Source organism: Acanthopagrus latus, chromosome 14 (genome assembly GCF_904848185.1).
Source record: "Acanthopagrus latus isolate v.2019 chromosome 14, fAcaLat1.1, whole genome shotgun sequence".
NCBI lineage: Eukaryota > Metazoa > Chordata > Actinopteri > Spariformes > Sparidae > Acanthopagrus > Acanthopagrus latus.
The window spans coordinates 21,458,837-21,481,134 of NC_051052.1; the positions used below are offsets into that span (position 1 = coordinate 21,458,837).

At 47.0% G+C, this 22,298-nt stretch overlaps 1 long non-coding RNA gene across 5 annotated transcripts in view; it reads left to right on the forward strand.

The window, feature by feature from the left end:
• Positions 1–22,298, forward strand: part of LOC119032553 — a 111,509-nt gene that overhangs the window by 66,229 nt on the left and 22,982 nt on the right. For all 5 annotated transcript variants that reach the window (XR_005078928.1, XR_005078933.1, XR_005078931.1 and 2 more), the window contains one exon: positions 7,299–7,495. This is a non-coding gene — a long non-coding RNA (uncharacterized LOC119032553). The remainder of the gene's footprint in view (positions 1–7,298; positions 7,496–22,298) is intronic.

Sequence of the window (22,298 nt, forward strand, 5' to 3'; positions counted from 1 at the left end):
GTGGTGAGACCTCAGCAGAGAGAAGCTGGAGCTGGAAAAACACATAAAGAGCTCAGTAACTGACTCTGGCAGCAGCAGCTTTTATTTCCTGACATGGAGGCTTTTTATGACCTCTGTCATTTTGGTCTGCGGCGGTGTGCCTGTGGTCAGTCACTGTCTTCCTCCACTTATCCTCCATAATTCATCACTTACAGGACTGACAGACTGAGGGTGCAGAAACTCTCAACGTCCATACGACAAACTGTGTTTCATGGCAGGAAACTGAAATCCATCAGAGTTCACACCTGGTGTCAACATCCGCCGTGAGTGACCCGATCACTCAGACCACATTCAGAGGTGGTCGAGGAGGAAGAAGAAGAAGAAGACGACTGATCCAACCATTGAACCAGTAACCTCAACAGCACCAGACTCCCTTAACAAATGTGTCAGTTTAGTGAGTTGTTGAGTTGGAGACACTTTAGAAACTCTGTGAAACTCTGTCTCTGACTCATTCTGCATTATTTGGACCTTCTTGTTAATTCAGCAAATGTTCTACAAAAAAACATGGAGTCTGTTTGTTTTTCATACAGAGCAGGAAGTGACATCAGAAGCAGGTTGATGTCAGGTGTGACTGATTGTTCTGTTTTCTCTCACTCGATGTCGACAGATTGAGTCTTGATGAGATTAAAGTGTTAAAATCTCGCTGAGCTCGGCTGTAAAATGTCTGACGTGCCACACAAAGTAGTTCCCAGAGTTGTGAACAAAGCTCTGCTCAGTTCTGGGTCACGGCGATTACATGATGGATTCTGGGATGTTGAACATGCTCTGACTGAAGGCGGCTCATAAAGACGCTCCCCCTGTAGAAATACCTGCAGACAGGTATGCGCCACATGAAAGAGATCCTCTGTACTGCTAACAGTGTAATTAAAGTTGGCCTGGAGGCTTTAGTGTGTGTGCACGTACACACACACCAGTTGCGGCCTCAGACACCGACAGCACTAAATATTTACAAGAGGAAACTTCAGCGACGTGAAGTGTGAGCGCGACGGCTCTGTGTGGTCTTGACGCATCGCGCGGCTCGTACCTGTCCACCCATGTCGACCAATCCTGGCCCAGAATTCCCCCTGCATGCTGTAATGCATGTTTTGGGTGTCTGTCGGTGACACCGCAGCGGCTCCACGTGATCACATGGATGTTTGTTTCCCAACAGAAGGTCGGGAGGAACGCCGCTCTGCTGGAACAGCCTCGTTTGCATGAAGTCAACACGGCAACCGACGAGTTTGTTTCTGTTTCTGCTGTTCTGAGGTCTGATTTACAGCGTCGTCCACATGTCGCCGCCGCGCACACCTGGACTCACTTCATCTGACAAAGTATCCGTCATGTTCGGATTTCAAGAGTTCTGCAGTTTGTAACTGAAGAATTACTGAGGACTGAAACTGACTAAATAGAGCGTTAATAAATAAACATGTGCAGAGATGATATTCAGTAGAAACCAGGCGGTCATTCATTTATAAAATGTGACATAAATTAATATTTCCATTTTAATTTGTTTCTGTATTTTGTTTATTTAAAGTCGAGTCCCGTCTCGTCTGCAGAGACACAAACATGAACGAAACTGAAATAATGAAGCTTTTTGAAATTGACAGGGACATGATGAATAAATCAATATGAACATAAATTAATAAAGTCATGAACAGTGCAAAAGTAAATAAAGAATAATAAAATTAAATGAATACAGATGGGAATTAAAACACAAATATTAATTTATGTCGCAATTTCCATCATTTATATTTCATGTTATTTTTGGGACATTTAATTGTATGTTTTTGAGGGATTTATTTATTTTTACTTTTGGTACCTGCAGGCCTCCGTACAGTCGCCGTGCAGAGCTGAAGCTCCGCCCCCTTCAGGTTCCCTCATGGGACCTTATTACATAAAAGGTTTGTCTGCTAGCGAAGGAAGAGAGAGAACTAAGGTGTTGATGCTGCCTGTTCATTCAGCAGCTGTTCTGCCTCCAGACTCTCAGTTTAGTGAGTTGTTGAGTTTGGAGAAACTTGCACTGATGTAAATAATTATAAATGTTGTAAACTGACAGTTAATCCATCAGATACAGTCACTGATTGTTTCTCCTCACAGATCACAAATTAAACTTTGACTTTACATCAAATCTGACTGACCTTTCAGAGATGGATTTGACTTTATAGAGTCTCCATCGTTCAGTTTTTTTCCCTGCTGCTGCTTCTGGTTGGATTCAGACTCTGCAGAAGAATCTGACAAATCTTTATTTCCACATGAGAGAAGCGAACAGAGGAGCTGCACTCGACTAAACTGTGAATTATTCAGAAATGTTGTAAAATAACACGAAAAAAAAACTTCTGAGACCTGAAACGGCTGCTGAAGGACCTGGAAGAGGTTTTTACGTCTCTGCCTTCAGAAGTTAAACTGTTACTGGTGGTTTATATGCTGTAAAGTGAAGCAGAGTCCACCACCTCCACCTACAGTGTGTGCATGATTTTTATTTACTCCCTCAGTTAATTTCAGAGCGTTCTGAGCTGAGTGGGTGTATTTCATGCTGAACGTCTTCCAGTCGACTGTAAACTCTGGCAGGCCGGCAGACGAGACCTCACTTCTTTTATTTCACAGATCTGGAGCCTTGAAAAGAGTCCTTGAACATTTTTGTTCTCACATATTTCCTCCTGAGCAGTTGAGAGTACTCAGTGTGCAGATGAAGACGTGTGTGACGGAGGAGGCTGCTGAGTGTTTGTATCACTCCGCTCTGATTGAGCACGTCTTAAAATAACTCCACGCTGAGGGAGCCGCAATTAATTTTTCCACACCACCACTGAACAAAACTTTCCAAGAATTATGTAATTTCATCTGCGGGCCCAGAAAGCTCCGACTCACCTCCACACAGCGCCACCTGATGGAGGAAGGACCAAACAGCAGGAGGCTTCAGCCAGTGCTGCACACCTTCATCTGAATACAGCGCTGTGATGTCAGAGGTCCTTCACCTGTCCGTGGAGTTACATGCACGTCAAACCTGCTCTTATATAAAATGATCCTAAACATCGCTCACAGTCCAAAGTTCATCCAGCGCTGACATGTCGTGCTCAATAATCTATAAGAGTCTGAACACACTGAAATATTTATTTATTTTTCTCACCAAACATTTTAAAGTGAGAATGATCCTGCAGATGATCAGTAACAGTCTCATCTCACATGGTCCAAGTTCAACTTCACTGAAAATGACCCTGAACACTTGTTTTTATAAGGAAATATTCAGGCGCCTGGTAAAATAAATGTCCTGTTCTGAGCTCAGAGTCCTTCTGACTGAGAGTCACAGGAGCAGAAACTTATTTTAGTTCTTTATTTCATTACAAGAGAAAAACAGACTATTCAAAGAGCAAAACACACAAAACTACATAAACTTGCATCACATGCATGATGCATCAGTCATCTGGAGTGTGATTGGCTCAGCAGAGAGCAGGAAGAAGAGCGAGTGGGTCACTTGTCTACACCATCACTCATTGGCTATTGTAGGCTCCAGGGCGGGCATAGAAGCTCATATCTGCTCAAATGAGCTGTCAATCAAGTGGCGGCCATCTTAGGATCCCCTTCCTGCTCGACTGGAACTCACTTTATTGTTTAGACGGCAAAACCTGGAAAAAATTTCACTGAAAAAACATCAATATAACTGATCATTCATAGTTTCATTGCTTAACTAGACAAAAAATAAAAACACGGTAATTATCCTGCAACTGGGAGCAGCAAAGACTTTTTTCTGTTAATAAACAGTTGTGTTGATAAAAAGACATTTATTTAACTTTTTCCTTGTGGAAATGTCTTAAATCATAACAGTATATGATTATTTATTTATCATAGTAACTCTTTCTCCAACATTTGGAGGCTTTTTTTATATTTGAGGTCAGTTTGATTGAATTAACAGAGACTGTCGGGTGTTGTCGGAGGTATGCACTCATCTTAAACCTTGACTCTTTTGTTGCTTCCTGAGTTTTCACCTCGAGTGTCCGTCTTTCTTCTTGAATCACAGTTTTGTTTAAGTCGAATAAAGAAAAGACGTCTGGAGTGAAATAAAATCCTGAGAGTGCTTCAGAGTTCAGCCCGGCTCGTTGTCTCAGAGGTAGGTGGACCACGCAGAGGTATTTCCTGTTGGAAACTGGTCTGGGTGGAAGATGGACTTGAGGTCAGACTGTCTCCTCTGAGACATCACAACACTGACCATCATGTCTGTCTGTAACCAGGAGAAAGTGTCGGGTCAAGTTCACCACCAACAAAGTTCACAGCAGATAAAGAGTCAGTGAACGCCACATAGATGGAGAGAGAAAGACGGCGTCAACAAAAGGTCCCGAAGGTCCAAAGTGACAACTGATACACGACAACGACAACGACAGTAAAGAAACGCAGTAGAGGACATTCAAGGACATTTGAGGACAATCATGGACAGCAGAGGACAGCAGAGGATGTTAGGGGACAATAGAGACAACTGATGGACACATCTCCAGAGTGTTTCTCTGCCTCAGTATTTCTGTGTTTTGGGTTCAGGTCTGTTCTGGACACAGAACCGACACAGAACCACATGTTCAACAGGAAGTGTCATTATTTCCAGCTTGTGTTCATGTTCCTGCTCCAGCAGGATCATCGGACACATGTCGGAGCTGCAGGTCGGAGCCCTGCTCGCCGTACTTCACCTAGTTTTCGGAGGCCCTCGGCTCGGCACAATACCGTCTCTGTTGTGAAGGGTAATTATTTGGAAAATGGCTGGCGACCACACCTCAGCCTCCTCTGACAGCTCCATTAAATTTGACGTGGGTGTGCTGAGCGCAGGAATAATGATCACAGTGAGAGCTCGCTCCGACCGATCCACATGTTAGCATCATTAACGTGTCACGACAGACCCGTCCGTCTGTCCGGTGATCCCGATCGACCGGCCGGGTGAAGCTGTCGGACTCGGAGCCTTTGATAGGATTCATTACATAACTGCTAAATGAAGAAAGTGGCCGAGGGAAATTGAGATTTATTTCAGCGGTGGAGAGGGCTGTGTGTTTTGGACCGCAGGGTTATTTTCTAAACATGACGGGTGCATGTTGGTCAGGCAGAGGTGAACAGCAGGCTTTTGTGGCCGGCCGCGGGGCTAAGTGTGTTTAGACTTGTGGTTTTAAAAAGACGGCTGCAGCTTCAATGAGACGATGAGGGAGCGAACAATACGAGCAGAGCTGCTGCTGCACACAGACGCTACCTTTACTCCAGGACTGATGATTCAGAGACTTTCTGTTTTTCATCTGGAACATTTTGATGTCACAAAAAACTTTATCCTCACGCTCAGTTGGATCTGAGGGGGGCGGGCTGTAGGATGTGACTGACAGCTGAGAGACAGCCAATGGTAGAATTAAGTGAAATGAAACAGTCTGATTGGCTAAATGCAAACAGTTCTTACATTTCTAACTGGTTAAATTATCCACTGGACAGTTTGTAGAAATAAAAAGTACATTTTTTATTTCCATGTCGTGCCACTGGCACATCCCACATGGAAACACGTGACCCTCCAGTTATACAGACGCACAGAATATAATACATTCAATAAATTACTGAACATTGTATCAACAATTTCATGCCGTGAAAACAAAGAAAGAAAAAACAAACAACACATGAGATCAGTTACAGGTGAACAGTTTCATGTATGAGCAGTAAACTACCAGCTGAGCTCACACGATGCTGTTAAACCAGTTCAGACTGTCTGGATGTACGTTTGTACTGAGACACTCGTCAGCTGACAGCAGGCTAACAGCTAACGAGGACCAGCAGCTGAGTCCATTCAGTTAAGTTTAGTTTTAAAGGAGCAGTTCAGACAAAAATGAGACTTCAGGTGAAGTGTCGTAGTCCACAGAACAGTTCTGGAGCTGTGCAGCATTCTGCTGAACACCTGAAGCAGCTGAGACTTGAAACAGAAACATAACGTGAGGAAAACTTTACACGACCTGCGTGTTCATCAACGGTTGTTTGATACACAGAAAAGTTCTCAGCTCACGTTGCTTTGAATATTTATGTTTGAGTCGAGGTGAAGCTCTGAGTGAAGTCAGCACTCAGCAGAGCCTCTGGTTCTGGTTCTGGTTCTGGTTCTGATTCTGGCTCTCTGTGGTTACAGAAACACCTGACATTGGAGGTCATCAAAGGGCTCCGGACCAGAACAGAACCTGATGGGACTGCAGGTGTTTATTCCTCCTGAAGGTCCGGCTCTGTACCCGAGCCTTCAGTTTATCACAGACGAGGTGTACTGTCCCTTTAAACTGACGGCGTCGGACTGATCTCCCGTCTTTCTGTCCTGCTGCCGTTTCTAAGCAAACACACAAACAACAAAACAGACTGAAACCACATCATCATCATCATCAGATTGTGTTGCATGTTAACGTCTGAATGCTGGTGATGATGATGATGATGATGATGATGATGATGATGTGTGGGAAGAGGACGCCGTCACTGGACTCCTGTTTTCATTCCAGCGCTCGGTTCTGTCAGAGAAAACGCTGCGTGCAGATCTGCTGTAATCGCTCCAGCAGAGTTTGGCTCACGGCGCCGCAGACGGCTGATAATCGCTACGTATCGGGTCCAGAAGTGACCACATGTTGATGTTGAAGCGGAGATGTTTGATTGTAAAGTGAAATCCTGCTGAAAGGGAGGTGAGGACGGACGGACGACAGCTGACAGAGATGAAACCAGGAGGAGGAAGTTGTTCAAGATGTAAACGGATGATTAAAGGTCCAGATTTATACAAGTGGGCTTCATCCATCATCCAGCGTCGGCAGGTCGTGTTCTCCCACATTAAACAGGAACAAACTTCAGGTCTTTGTGTTCAGTCACTGACGGCCAGTCGCCACAGAAATGTTCAGATTTCTGTCATACGACGTTTCCGCAACACGTTCACGTTACATGTGAGTGAGTTTCTGATCAGGAGGTGGCGAGAAGTTAACACAGAGTCAGAGAAAAGACGTTCAGGAGGATAATAATCTGTAATCGTGGCTGTTTAGATCCTATGATAACACGTCAGGAGACAGGACAGAGGAGGAGCTGCTGGAGGGAAGTAAAGGAGAGTAAATTAGCGTGTTCACCTGCACCACGACTTCAACATCTGCTCGACTGTTGTCCAGTGTGAACGGAGAATTACTGTTTTATTAACTTGTGTCTCATCACAGTTTGTGTCTCGTGTCGCGCTGCAGCTCCCGGCTGTAAAGATTATAAAAACACAGTCAAAGTTGTCTTCTTCCTCTTTACCTGTGAACGATTTGTTTTCGTCTGATTTTCAGGCATTTTAAAGACCGACAGAAGCTGCAGGATGTTTCTGGTCAGCCGGCGGTGCGAGGCCCTGCTGCAGCAGACCGCTGTGTGAGGTGAAGACACTTCTCTTTAAATAGAAAACACGATGTGGTGGAGTCGTCTGCTGCCGGTCTGGATGGGAAACACATCTGGGCAGCAGTGACCCTTTAACTCCACGTCTCAGGAGGTGAGAAGCCTAAAAATAGAGAGTGTGTGTGCAGGAATGTGTGTGTGTGTGTGTGTGTGTGTGTGTGTCAGTTAGACACCGGCGAGACGTTTGAAGTGTTTAACGAAGCGAGGCAGGTCAGAGGAACACCGACGGAGTCTGATGAGGGACAAAAGAATGCAAAGAATCCATATAAATCACTGAGACGAGTATTTTCTCGTCATCATCACCTCAGAGGGAAATATCGTACTTTGACACTTTAGTTATAATATTATTAGATTAAGTTAACGAGAGCAGTAATAAAAGCATTTGTTCTGTAGTTGTAACAGATTTTGTTTAACTGAATGATTTTTTACAACTAAACTGTGTTTTGATAACAAATGATGTTTTTCTGACTCACTTCAGTGTTTCTAACATTTATAATTTTCCCAGTTTTGTACTTTTCAGCAGCTGAAACATTCATATGATCAATGAATTATCAGCTTTACTGACACTGATCTATAAAAACACAAAGTAATAAATGAAAACAGTTTTTCCACATAAAAATATTTTCACCAGTCACAGATTTTACAGCCTTGTTTAAGCTGAAATCCTCCCTGTAGCCGCCGAGCTAACAGTGTTAGCAGCAGCACGTCCACAGTAACTTTACACGGTGTTATTGATCCTTTTATCAGAAATCCTAAATGAACTCACTCTGTTTTTCTAAAAGCCAGGATGAGGAGCAGCAGACTGACGGTGACTCAGTCGTGTGGAACGTTTCCATCCTCAGCTTGTCAAAGAGGGAGTAAATAAAACGTAACGCGCTCCGTCACAGTATTATACAACACACACACACACACACACACACACACACACACACACACACAGATCTGCGTGAATGTTTCCTCCACCTGCTTTGTGTTTGTGCCGGAGGTGACGGTGTGAAGTGGTTTCCGGGCCCACGTGTTCAGGTATCAGACCCGAGCCGTGTCGCCGTGTCGGCTCTGAGTCCGTCACTGTGGTTTGGCTGTTGGGTTCAGGAGTGTCGGGGTGTCGCTCAGACCGCAGCAGAAGGCCAACGCTCGCCAAAAGCAAATGTCGGCGACGCCGTTCAGCCGTGTTTCCGTCTGCAGTGACGTTAACGCGAGACACAATGAAAAGGTCATTACATCATCGCACCGGGAAACTTTCTGCATCCTCTCACAGCAGCCGGAGGTGACGAGCACGAGGACGCCGCGGCTGCACAGGAAGCACTGATGCCAGGAGAACCGAGAGGTTCGGTCCAGACGAAGTACCGACCCGTCAGCAGAACTCTACTGTATAATAATAATAACCTACCTAACCTACCACTGCTGTGTGGGTGTGTGTGTGTGTGTGTGTGTGTGAGAGTCTGTTTTTGACTTAAGCAGACCTCCATCCGTCCGTCCGTCCGTCTGCTGGTCCGTCCATCCGTCAGACACAAACCTCCACCCACGCCTCGTCTGGCCCGGCCCGGCCCGGCAGGTCGCCCACACACCTGCAGGATGGATCCACACTCAGATTTACAATCGCTGCTCTTTGTTTGGACGCTCGCTTCCTCCTGCGTCTTTCCAAATAAACTGATTCTGTGGAAAGAAAAGTCTCCGGAAAAATTCCTCCGACCGGAGAGACGATGTTTGTCCGTTTCTAGCAGATGTGGAGATGAAGACTAAATACTCCATCACAGTATACTGCTGTATTCAAGTACTGACAGGTAAAAGTACTCACAGTGATGACTGTTGGATGGAAAACACACACTGTACCTCCAACTGAGACCAGGAAAGGAAAGGAAGGAAGGAAAGCAAGGAACTAGGAAATAAGGTAAGAAGGACGAAAGGGTGCAAGACAAGAAGGAAGGAAAGAAGTAAAGACAGAATCATGAGAGATAAAAAGTGCACAGCAGAAGCTCCTCTCTCCCACAGAAACCCTGCTCCTGAACGCCTCGCCGCTGGACTGTGGTGGGTCCTGCTGTTCTGGGTCACTTTGTAGAACCTCAGGATCAGTTCCAGTCTCTGAACCGAAAAGAGTCCAGAGCTTCTGGTTCCGTCACTGACCACCTGAAGACGGTCCCAGCTGACAGGGTTCTGACAGAACACTGTAGTGTCGGTTTCATCAGGACTCACAGAGGACGACGGGATTAGATCTGCTCCCCTTCAGCTGAGTGACTGGACAGGACAGAGCTGCAGTGCGTGGCGGCGGTGATCTACAGGCTGACATGTTTTCTTCACATTTCAGAAGTGCTGATGAGTTGTGAGGACAAAGTGACAAACAGAGAAATAAATGACTCTGATTTATCTGTTTTTGTGCCGTTCTCACGCCTCTTTCTCACAAAGAAGTTACGCAACGGAGTGTGAGCCAGTGTTGATGTTCCACTGCAAGAAAACAAAGCCGCTTCAGGGAAAGTCAAACAGGCCGGCAGGAAGGAGTTCAGAGAGATGGCAGTTAGATAACGCTCCACCTGTCTGAGGACAAAGCTCCTGGAGAACGATAGCAAAGCTTCTCAGTAATGAACGTTTGTTGTTCTGATTCCTCTGCAGCTGCTGCTGAAATCTGGTGGAGGTTTTGGCCGCGGTGACGCGTGGGAACGTTTGAGAGACAGAAGAACAGACGCTTTCTGTCTCTGCTGTAACCCAAAGCACACGTTTGGCTTCGGACTGAAGCTCGATTTCACGGATACAGATGAACATCTCTGAAATCCTGCGCTCAGTCGTGAGCTCATGTTGGACGGACCTGCCCATCGATCGCCGTGTCCGACTCTCATCAGAGGCACTGAAGTGAAACACTTCTCATGTCTCTGCCTGCAGTCAGGACGCTGTTAACTCCTACAGCCAAGCTAGTGCTGGAGGGATTAAAGGACCAGGTCACCCAAACATCTTCTTTCTGGAGCTTCACAGTAAAACAGAGCTGCAGCGTTCTGCTGAACAACTGAAGCAGCTGAGACTTGATTTAAAACATCAGATGTCTCCATCAGCTCGCAGGAGGGAACACATCACTAACTGATCTCAGACCAGATTTAGTCTAGTTGTTGTTGTTGGTTGCTTGAGCTCGACTGCACGTGGAGGGTTCTTGTTCTTCAGCACCTGTTTCTGTTTCTTCCTCTCTCCTCTGTGTTCTCTCTCAGGTGGTGGCATGAAATGATGAGATAAAATCTGCAGAACCATTTACACAAACCATCATAATACAGCTAGCAAGGCTGCATTGGCTGTGGGGGACGAGAGGCTAAGCTGGTATGTTTGGCTGTCTAAGTGAAGTCATGAAGACAGAAAGTTGACAGCAGTTGTTTATTTGACAGAAGTCACTGAACGCGTCGCAGCTCAGTGTGCTGCGTTCAGTCATCACGTCATGTTCACTGTCACCACGTCGAGCAGCTCGCGGTGCAGATCTGCTCTCGCTCTGTTTCTTTGTTCTCAAACAATGACTCATCGATAAATATTATGAAACGAGCGGCTGTTGAAAGCTGCGACTTCACAGGGTTAAAACCTGAGTTTCCCACCGTCCGTCGATCCGACTCGAGCTTTAGAAATGAAAGACGGCTCAGAGAGCGAGCTGCTCTGACCTGATCCGTGTTATAACACTCGGCCTGTGCTTATCTGTTATGGTTCTCCGCCCTGCACCGATATATAAGATCAATAAGGGAACGCCCCGTGGGTAAACATTCCCCCGGCCCCCGGTCCGGCCCCTCGGTCTTCAGGGGCCCGAGCGCTCCGTCCTGACCCCTGCACCGTGAAGGTGAGCCTGTGGTGTTTGGCACCGCCGACGGAAATCAAACCCTTCCATTTATTAGTTCTCAGAGCCGGTGTTGTTGTAAGGATCAGAGATGAAGAAAGGCTCGGGATTAATGCGATGAAAAGACAAACAATCGACGGGCCGTGGAAGATGTAAATGCACCGCCGAGTCTTATTTCCACTGCTTCAAAGGCTGCAGGCCGCCTGCAGCTGCCACATCCACAGCACCGAGTCTCACTATACTACTGATCTTTGATCAGCGCCGATGTTTTCTGATTCTGTCTTTGTCAGCTGATTGAAAGGACTTTGTGGGAGGAGTCACAACAATGATGTCACCGAGTGTGTAACCAGGTGGACGCAACACAAAAACACAAAACAGCGTCTGTCAAACTGCCATCTTCACTCAAAACCTCTTTGTGTAGCGGCTCCATCAAACACTTCCAAACATTTAAAACCACCTCGTCTCTTTAGTTCCTCCAGTTGCTTTAAAGACAAAGTCACATGTTCCTGCTCGTCAGATGAAAACACGTGTAGCCGGTGTGAGTGTGGAGTCACGCACACATCACCAGCCACCGGTGTTTTAATCACAAAGAGCTTCTCAGAATATTCTCTCTCCTCTCTGTTTGACATGCTGCTGTTGTGTGGAAGTCGTGGACGTCACGCGTGGCCTCCACAGCACCAGACTCCCTTCACAAACGTAGTGATTTTAGGAGCTGCTGAGTTAAACAAGCGTTCTGACCTGATAGATTCTGATGTTTTTAATCACTCAGTGTAGAAATGTAACGGTGTACCTGAGGACCGCAGCTCTGCAGCCTCCACGCCAGCAGCCTCTGTTGGTATGTGATGGCCTACAAACCCAGTCTAAATAAACCCGGGTTACCCACAATGCCGCTGCAGCGCCTGCTGCTCTCACACCTCTTCAGTTTGTGATTTCCAAGAATGTTCTTTTCCATCCACCTGAATATTCCCCAGAGCCGCTCAGCTTCAGGTGCGATCCTGTCTGAAGCTTCACATCTGCTTCAAACATGCAACGCAGAGCTGCTTCCACTTGTCTTCAGTCGGCGAGCAGCAACGCTTTAATCAGACCCTGAGTGAAGAAGACGATCGGTCCCACTCGCCCTCAGAACTCTCCTTCATCTCACGGGCCGGACCTTCCATCAGCAGATGTCAGATGTCCAACATTCTTCTTCTCTGCTCTTTAAACGTGTCTCAGCCTGTGTGGTCTGACTCGCTCTCACACTCGAGCTGTTTGAAGCTAGAGAGGTGGCAGGGTCCGCCACATATAACACAGTGAAACAATATAAACTGTGTTAATGCAGTTAATTAAACTTCACACTGCTCCTTTAATCTGTGACGTGACTGCAGCTGTGGTGAAGTGAGGAAGTTAAATTCTCTGTACAGACACGAAGTGGAGAGGAGAAGAGAAAATACTCAGTTAAGTAGTGAACTGTGCACTTCCTGTAAACAGTTCCTGAGTAAATGTACTTAGTTACCTTCCGGCCCTGCTGAGGACACAACATGGCGTCCTCCCCGCCCTCTGCAGGCCGCCTCGGTCATGGCGGTGCTGTGGACTCGGCAGGCTGCAGTGAACTGAGGAGTCGTGTGGAAAAAGGAGGTAAGATGCTGGAGGCGAGCGGGCATGAATGCACTTTTGAGACGTTTTCATAATGGCTGCAGTGATTCAGAGCTAAATTAAGCTCAGGGAAGCCGGCTCCAGCTTCAGGGCGGGGCTTGCATTCTCATAAGTGGTATTATTTAGCCGGTGATGTCAGTGAAGCTGGCGAGTCGCTGGTGGCCTCGCTGTTCCAAACTGACACAGGAGAACAGTAAACACATTGATGCGTGCAGCCTCACAGAGCGACGCCGCCGGCCAAGAGCTGCACTCACAATCTCTGAATCACATCCCGACATCAGAGGAGACGCTCCAGCCTCCACCCGCCCAGCGCCGCAGCACCCACCTGAGGAAAGGCTCTGTTAAAGAGACGGTCACCTCATCACCTCTCACCTGTAGTGCTGCTCATCCTCCTACATCACTCCACTGAGCTGTGAAGGAAGATGGAACTGAAGAATCAACAGCAGTGTGCCAGAAATCATGACGCAGTTACACCACAGAGCCTGTTTCTACAGAGCCACGACTGTGACGCTCCGGACACTTCAGGGCGTGAAAACAGGGTTTCTTTATGCATGAATCAGTTTTCTAATGGAGCAGATCGTAACGTGACCTGAAGCATTAGACCTTCTACGTCTCTCTCAGTCGCCTACACAAGCCTGAGGACCATGTGATGGTTGTTGATCAGATCTCCTCCAAACCCGTTCAGAGGACGTGTCTCTGAGAACTTGATCTTTAATCCTGGTTTTCTGGTTTGATTTCGGATTAGACTCATTTGAAGGGGCTGTTGGTGGAGGTATGCACTCTACTGAGTGCCGCTCTCTCCTGTGCTTCAGACAGTCATGTGTGGTAGAAGATGATCAGCTGGTTTAACTTCACCATCGTAACTTGGTGCATTTGTGTTTTGGAGACTGTCCTCAGGTCAGGTCAGTTAAAGGTGGGTGTCCAGTCACTGGACAGCTCCACCTCAGCCTGTCGAGGTCTGCAGGTGCACCAAGCTTCTCTCAGCAGAATCTTTTGTTTTGCCGTCCGTCCGCTCCTCTTATTTGTCTCTGCTGCCAGCGATCTGTAGAAGTAGGTCATGTGTGGAGGTGAGCTGCTGCCAAACACTCTCACATTCTGTCTCACTGTTTGTGTTTCTTGTTTCCTCCGGAGCTTTTCCAGCCGTCAGCCGGCTGAGATCAGTGGGACGTCAGGATGAGGAGCTGAGGGAGGGCCGCCAGGTGAGATCCACCCGGGTCACGTGACCACCAGGCGGAGGTCAGCGAGGGCAGACCGGAGCGTCTCTGCTGTGTCCTCTCTGTCTTTATCTGGGTCCAGAGCTCAGCACAACGTTCTGCACATGAAACACAGAAAGATAAAATGGCGCCTACACAGACGGAAACTCGCCGGGATGTGACCTGATGAAATGCTGCTTCTCTGCCACGTTGATGCATGTCAACACCTGAAAATGGAAATTTCTTCAGCTTTGAAACAAACGTCCTGGACGACTGAAGGATGAATGATTAGACTTGAGAGGTTGAAGGTCGAAGGTCACTGTGATGTCACCAAATGTTTCTGAATTGCTGGTTGAAGTTCTTCATTACTCATCAGCTCGTCAGCAAACAAGTGACTCTGATTGTTTGCTGCTGTGAACACAAGCTGCCGATTTGAAAACATGACAGGTGGGAATAACCCGAGTCCAACAGGAACGTACAGACCTGCAGCGCTGCAGAGGAACTCTGGTCTTGGCCGCGCTGCACATGAACATGAAATTGGATTATAGCTGAAAACCTTCAGCCAATATTTTCCCTTTCTGGTAAATTACCCTCCGCCGCTGCAGAGTTCAACAACCAGATCTCAGATAAGGCCACAAAGTGATGTTGAACAACACTTTGTGGGAATCTGAGGAACCGGCGCTCCGATTCCTCCACAAGTGTGTCTTTGAGTCGGACCTGCATGGGAACCATTACAGAGAAACGTATACCGAGTCAACACAGAGAGCCGAGTGTAAATTGTCAGCTGGCTGCAGCTCTAAGTAATCAGACGGGAACTGTGGAGCTGATGTGACCCGATACCTGTGTAATTTAGCTCTTCTTTGTGTGGAATAATCCCTTTCACGGTTTGTGTTTAAGTGGAGAATTAAGTAATTCTTTGCTTTCTCGCTGCATCGACTGTTTGTTCAGCAGTTGTGGGGTCAGCGCTGCTGCGTGTGGTCATTTTCTCCAGAGTTTGTAATACTCCCCGTAGAAATCGCTCTTTGAAGCCTCCTTTTCCTTCCACAGAGGAACATTTCTCTGTATCCGGTTTATGAAGCAGCTCTCCGGCTTCTTTTGAACAAACTCCCCTCTTTTTCTTTCCGGGCCAGGATTGGAGCGAGATCTCTGCTTGTGTCATGTAAACTTGGACATTCCCTGGGAGGTTGTCAGAGGAGGAAGAGGGAGTCAGCCTTTTCTACACAGGCCAAGGCAAACATTTCCTTTATTGAGGAACAGTATCTGCTGATGTGAGTTCAGTTAGCTGCTCTCCCATAAAGAGCCACTGTCTGAATCAAAGAGGTATTGATGCAGGAACTCGACCCGCCGGGCTGGACCACTTCGCTCTTTTGTGCTGCACACAATTAATCATTTAAATGCATAAAATGGGAACGCCTCCAGAATTTATACTGGAGAGAGTTGAGGATTCTGTTTGGGTTCAGATCCAAACTTTCCACATACTGAGCTAAAGGAAACTTCTGCTTTTTTACAGCCCGTCTTATTTTCTAGGTATTTGACTTTAAGCTGGTGCTGTAGTCTGTAGTCCCTCTTAAAGAAGAACACGTCACCTTCACATTTGTTCTTGTACGTTTCTTGAATCAGGCCCGGTTGGTTCCTCCTGGACTCCAGATACATAGAACAGAACCAGGTGAGATCCAGCTGCAGCTCCATCATTGTGGTGTCAGATGTTGAGAGACTAAACTGATCATCTGTCCTCTCATCAAACAAACTGAATCAAGGACAACACAACTTATCCTGCTTTACTGTGTTCACATGTGGCGGACCCTGCCACCTTTCCAGCTTCAGCCAGTGTTCCAGGACCTTAGTTTGTTTTTACCTCATTAGTAATGTAAGTATTAAAATTCTTGCTTCTTTAAATGTGGTTTAATATGACACAGCGTTGAGAAAGGTTCTGTTCACGGCTGAATGTTGGTGAGGAGTTTTTCTGACTTCTTGAACACGAACAGAAAGTTCTGGTTCCTGTTGTAAATCTGCACTTTTCCCTCCAGCATGATTCTCTGACCACTGAGATGATTCAGAGTTACATTTAGGCATCTTTTATAACCGTGTTTGATATTATTACAAGTCAGAGGGCCGGAGTGTGAAGCGAAGTGGACCTGTGGGTTCTGCAGATGCGTGGTTCTGGACCACGCCTCGGAGGGTTCAGTGTGAGTGGGAACACGGCAGAGAGTCGGACGTGTTTTAACATGAAAATCTCTCCTCTTTTTCAAATCCTTCCCTTCTTAAAGCATTAGCAGCGTCTCAGCTGTGTCATCAGTTTCTCCTAAAGCTCCCGCTCTCATTCTCTCAGCTCAGCTCCGTTTCACTGTCAGACCCAATCGAAGCACCTGGAACCGCTTCAAGGACTCCGGGGTGGTTCTCCAAAACCAATAAACAGACCAGTTCTTAGGTGAGCAGTCCAAGTGTTCATCAGTCTGATAGGTTAAGGACATCGTACCCTGTGGTCCACACCCAGATCATCTCTGAGCAGCCCGCTCAGCTGCCCTCTGGGCTTTTCTTTGGACCTGCAGAACCTCAACATACCGTCCAAGTCGGCCTCATTTTAGGCAGCAGCGAGACACAAACCACTGACATCACCACTTATTTCCCAAACATGTTGGCAGCCGCAATGTTGGAAAATTAGATAAACTTTAATAAACAAATTGTCAGAGTCTCAGAGGAGATCTGCTCAGAACACTGCTGAAACTCCCAAACAACTTTCACTGGGACGTTTTACTACAAGGCTGTAAAGTACCACACCGAGCTGTTCACACACCGAGCCGTTCACACACCGAGCCGTTCACACACCGAACTGTTCACACACCGAGCTGTTCACACACCGAGCCGTTCACACACCGAACTGTTCACACACCGAGCTGTTCACACACCGAGCTGTTCACACACCGAGCCGTTCACACACCGAGCTGTTCACACACCGAGCCGTTCACACACCGAGCTGTTCACACACAGAACTGTTCACACACCGAACTGTTCACACATAGAACTGTTCACACACCGAGCCGTTCACACATAGAACTGTTCACACACCGAGCCGTTCACACACCGAGCCGTTCACACACCGAGCCGTTCACACACCGAACTGTTCACACACCGAACTGTTCACACACCGAGCTGTTCACACACTGAACTGTTCACACACCGAGCCGTTCACACACCGAGCCGTTCACACACAGAACTGTTCACACACTGAACTGTTCACACACCGAGCCGTTCACACACCGAGCCGTTCACACACAGAACTGTTCACACACAGAACTGTTCACACACAGAACTGTTCACACACCGAACTGTTCACACACCGAGCTGTTCACACACAGAACTGTTCACACACAGAACTGTTCACACACCGAACTGTTCACACACTGAACTGTTCACACACCGAGCCGTTCACACACCGAGCTGTTCACACACAGAACTGTTCACACACCGAGCCGTTCACACACCGAGCCGTTCACACACCGAGCCGTTCACACACCGAGCCGTTCACACACCGAGCCGTTCACACACCGAGCTGTTCACACACCGAGCCGTTCACACACCGAGCTGTTCACACACAGAACTGTTCACACACCGAGCTGTTCACACACAGAACTGTTCACACACCGAGCTGTTCACACACCGAGCTGTTCACACACCGAGCTGTTCACACACCGAGCTGTTCACACACCGAGCTGTTCACACACTGAGCTCCAGGCTGGTTGGTGGATCCTGGATTTTGCACTTTCTTTGACGTTGCAGGACGTTTTTCATAATTTTCATAGTTTCAGATCAAATAGCTTGAGGAGTTTTGTTGACAGATGTTTCTGTGAGTGTACGGTGAGAGACAGAAGTCGAGAGACTTTGTGAATGACAGTGAAGTCAGAAACTTTCTGAAGGTTTCTGATCTTAGAAAAGTTTCCTTCAGCAGCTGTGAGCTCTTCGCTGACCAGCTCCAAGAAAACAAAACAGTTCATGATGGTGTCAAACTTCTTCTTGGACTTGATGTGCAGAATGTGTACGAGCATTTAGTTTTTCATGTTCTGGTCAGAATGTAGTTTTGGACCCGGTGCAGAATAACTTGAAACAAAAGGAAAGTTGACTCGGTTCTGGTCGTGCTGTGTAGTTGTGATTACAGATCCACTCTCTCTGTTCTGGCTGTGTGCTGCCTGTTTTCCTTCCTCTGTTGCACTTAAACAAACTCAGCTCCAGTCGTCGGTGGAGCAGCAGAGAACCAGTAAGCCGCCGATCTGGAGTCCTAGTTGAGCATCTGTATTGAAGCCACATGCTGTTCAGCCAAACCTGATGCTGAGCGGCCGATCGCCTCAGCTGGCTGCTCACTTATGCAAATCTGAGAAGCTGACAGGAATTCCTGAGCATCAAATCCCCCGAAAAATAACTCAGCCGGGTCAGAAAGTGATGAGGCCGTTATAATAACTGTGTGAGGGGAGAGTCTGGGAGATGGACTGTGGAGGCGGTTTGGGGTAGAAAATGATTTTACATTGCTGGTTAACCACAGCACCAACACTGCACATGTATAATTTACTGAGGGCAAACACCAGGGAGTTTTACAGCTTGTACTCCTGACGGGGACCAAACCGCCGGCTGGGCCAGAGGAGGCAGCGCCGCTCGGTCAGACGGATGACGACGGTGTCACAGCGCCGACGCTCAGTCAGCCCGACCAGCTGCACTCCGACACAAACGGGCCGGACCAGGATCTAGGTCAGGTCTGGGGCTGCAGACGCCCTCAGGACGTCCCAGAGGTAAATGTGAGGGGTCACAAGGTGATAAACACAAAAACACCAACATCAAAAATAAAGAAAGAAATTGATACATTTCTCAATAAAAACATAAATATGTCATCAAATGTCAGGAAAAGGTCGTATTAATGACATTTTTATGTAAATAAATAACTGTACTAATATAAAAATGTTCAATGATATTAATCTCATGAAACATTATAATGATATAATTAATATTATTAAAACGTTTGTTGTTTATTTGTTATTTATACACAGTATACTGTATATATATACTGTGGTAGTTCTGGTGGCGGACCCCGCCTTCATACGGAACTGTATGGTGGCTTTAAATGTCACAGTAACAGCGTCTGTCAGCATCGTGGTGCGGCTGGTTGAAAAGGGCGCACATCCTCAGACCGACACACAACTCTCACCTTACCAGTCTTAATTAATTTGTTAATCCAAGATAAGAGCACAGCAGCAGGGCGACGTGCCGGGGACGAATGAGTTTTAGTTTTAATAGGAACTATTTCTTCAGCAGAAAGTAGTTCCAATCAAAAGGAGCCCAGATACGAAGAGAGCTAAGTGGTGACGAGTCGATGTACTGAGACTTTCTCAGTCTGCTACCTGTTAGATCTGATGAACTGTTCGTCTCATCATCCTGAAAATAAACAACCTGACAGGCTGAAGTCACATCTGTCAGTGAGGAGCTCAGCAAAATGAATCATTTATAATGTAAAACCGTTAAAAGAGATCAAGATCTTTCTCCGTCGCTTCTGTTGAGTAAACATGAAATATAGAAACTGAAAATAAAAGTATCTGCAGGAAGTGAGTGAATGTGTGACGTGCTGGTTATATCATGATTCACAGCTCAGTAAGTGACTCCTGTCGGCTCTGAGCCGCCCACAACCATCATCTCCCACCAAAATAAAAAGCGACTTCCGAGAAGTGAACATGACACATCCAGACTGAGTCCAGACAGCACGGAGGGTGAGTGTTGGTTCAACCCTTCCCCCGAGGGACGGGACGTTATCCTCACAGCGGGCCTCGGATCACAGCGCCGACCTCATGACGCTCACAGCTGAAAGCACCTCTGTACGACTGTGTGACACGACTCTGACGGCTGTGTGGACACTACGTGTCTTCACTTTAAACTCATTCCCACCGAGCAGAAACAAACCCAGAAGACGTTCAGTGTCTTCGATGATGACATCAGTGACGTCCTGACACGTTCAAACTTTTTACAGTGTGATGTTCTTTTCATCCTGTGGTTCAGTTTTACTTCATGCAGCATTCAAAGCCTCGACCTCCTCAGCAGCAGGAGGCGTGTTCTTTACCTGGAGAGCTATTTCAGGTAAAGAACACGCCTCCTGCAGCTGCTGAGGTTGAGGGTTTGAATCCTCTCTGAAGTTTCTGCAGCATGAATTTCAAACTGAACCACGAGAAGTTCTTCAGACGTCTGTGACTGAAGTTGGAAAGAAGTCTTAAATTACATCATAAAAACTTGCACCCTGTAAGGACGTCGTGGGTTTCATTGTCTTTTAAATATTAGTTCTGCTCCTGAGACAGATAACGGATCTGATCAGCGGCTCCAGAACCGCTCTGTGAATGGATTCAGATTTGTTTAAAGGCTGTTTCCAAAGTCAGGGCTGAATATTAAAATGTTGAATCCAACCTAGATGAGAGTCATGTCTTCTCCACGATGACACTGATGTCTCGTGTTAATCACAGTCCAGAACAAACAAACAGATGTTCTGGTCCGATTCAGAGAGGACACTTCTCTGTAGGATCGGCCTCTTGTGAAAATAACCTGAGGAGGAGAGTGTGGAGCAGCTGGAGAGCAGCCAGACGCTGGATGTGCTGATGGGGCATATCGAGGCCTCTCTGTCGGGCTCTGGAGGGCCGGGCTGCCTCCACCGTCTGGACCGTATTAGAGGAACTAAGCCCTAAAGCTGGCCCATCAGAGCCCGGAGTTCCCTTCCCAGGACAGTAAGTCAGTGTATCACAGATTGGACAGATCAACCCAGAACCCTTCCCCACAGAACCCCCCACATAAACATACACACTCCATCCAGCCATGTACACCTGCAGACACACATGTGCATTAACACACACACACACACACACACACACACACACACACACACACACACACACACAACCAGATGAAATACATTTTTATTTATAGCGCCCCAAATCAAAATCCCAGCGAGCGACATCCTCAGAGGACGACAGGACAGGAAACAGATGTCGTGTTTACAGAACAGAATATCTGATTTGATAAAGAAAATACTGAACCTATAAACATGCAGCTGATGTGTATATGAGCTGCCTCCCTCAGGCCTCATGTGGAAAGTAAACAAAACACCTGAATCCCAAATTAAAATCCAACAAATGAATATCTGAACAGTCGCTACAAACCAGAGTCCAGTTCATCGGACCAATCAGCAGGTGTGAAGGTTTGGTTCTGATCTCAGTCGGTACTAATGAGACATAGCTGTTGGTTTTTGAGTTTGAAGGGCCGATAAAAACAGAACAAACCTCAGTGGACATTTATTTATAATTCCACACTTCAGTTGACATCTCACTGCTTTTGTCCTCGAGCCACAAAAATCTAAATTTCCAGTGAGTCCACGTCAGTCTGAGGGCCTCCTGGGCCGAGGCCGCACCAGAACACAGCACATTCCCACAGTAGCACTGGCAGCTATTGTCAACAGGTCGGGGGATTGGAGGTAAATCCTGCCCTCTTTGTTGTAGTGCTGGTATGCGCTGACATCTGGATCAGCACACCCCGGTGGAGAGGCTGGGTGGGACCGGCTCGGGCCACTGCTCGCCTCCCACGGGTCTTAAGACCAATAACAGGCTGCAGGCTGAGCGGCCACAGGTGCACAAAGTCCTGCAGCTGGGCCTCCAACAACAAACAGCCAGATAAGACGGGACTGATGGGAAAAGGAGTCCGGACTCCACCTGATCCGATCCCGGCATCCCAACAAAGTCTGGAAGTCTCTGAGGGAGCGATTTTTGATTTGGAAATAAAATGTCGTCACTGAAATATGAAGCAGATTTATGATGAACTGGACGATATTGAAGGTTATGAAGCAAAACAGTCTGTGACTCTTTGAGACACGTTTAAATGAGCCGGGTGGAGATCCAGATCCGGATCCAGATCCAGATCCAGATCCGGATCCAGATCCAGATCCGGATCCAGATCCAGATCACCAGGTTCTGATCTGGAGCAGTTGGCTGCTGACTGGAGCTGGAGGGGAATCGGACTTTACTTCATGAACATAACGTTACAGAGAGGAGACAGAGAACCAGAACCAGAACCAGAGTCTCTGCTGAGTGCTGACTTCACTCAGAGGCTGAACTCTAACACCAGCCGGCTTATATACAGTGAAGTCAACCGATGTTTTGTTGGATTAACAGTCGGACTCTGTTCTGCAGCGCCGTCACTGATGAACAGTTGTATTCATGTTACGTTTAAAGACAAACAAATTCCTGCATTTTCCATCTTTAATG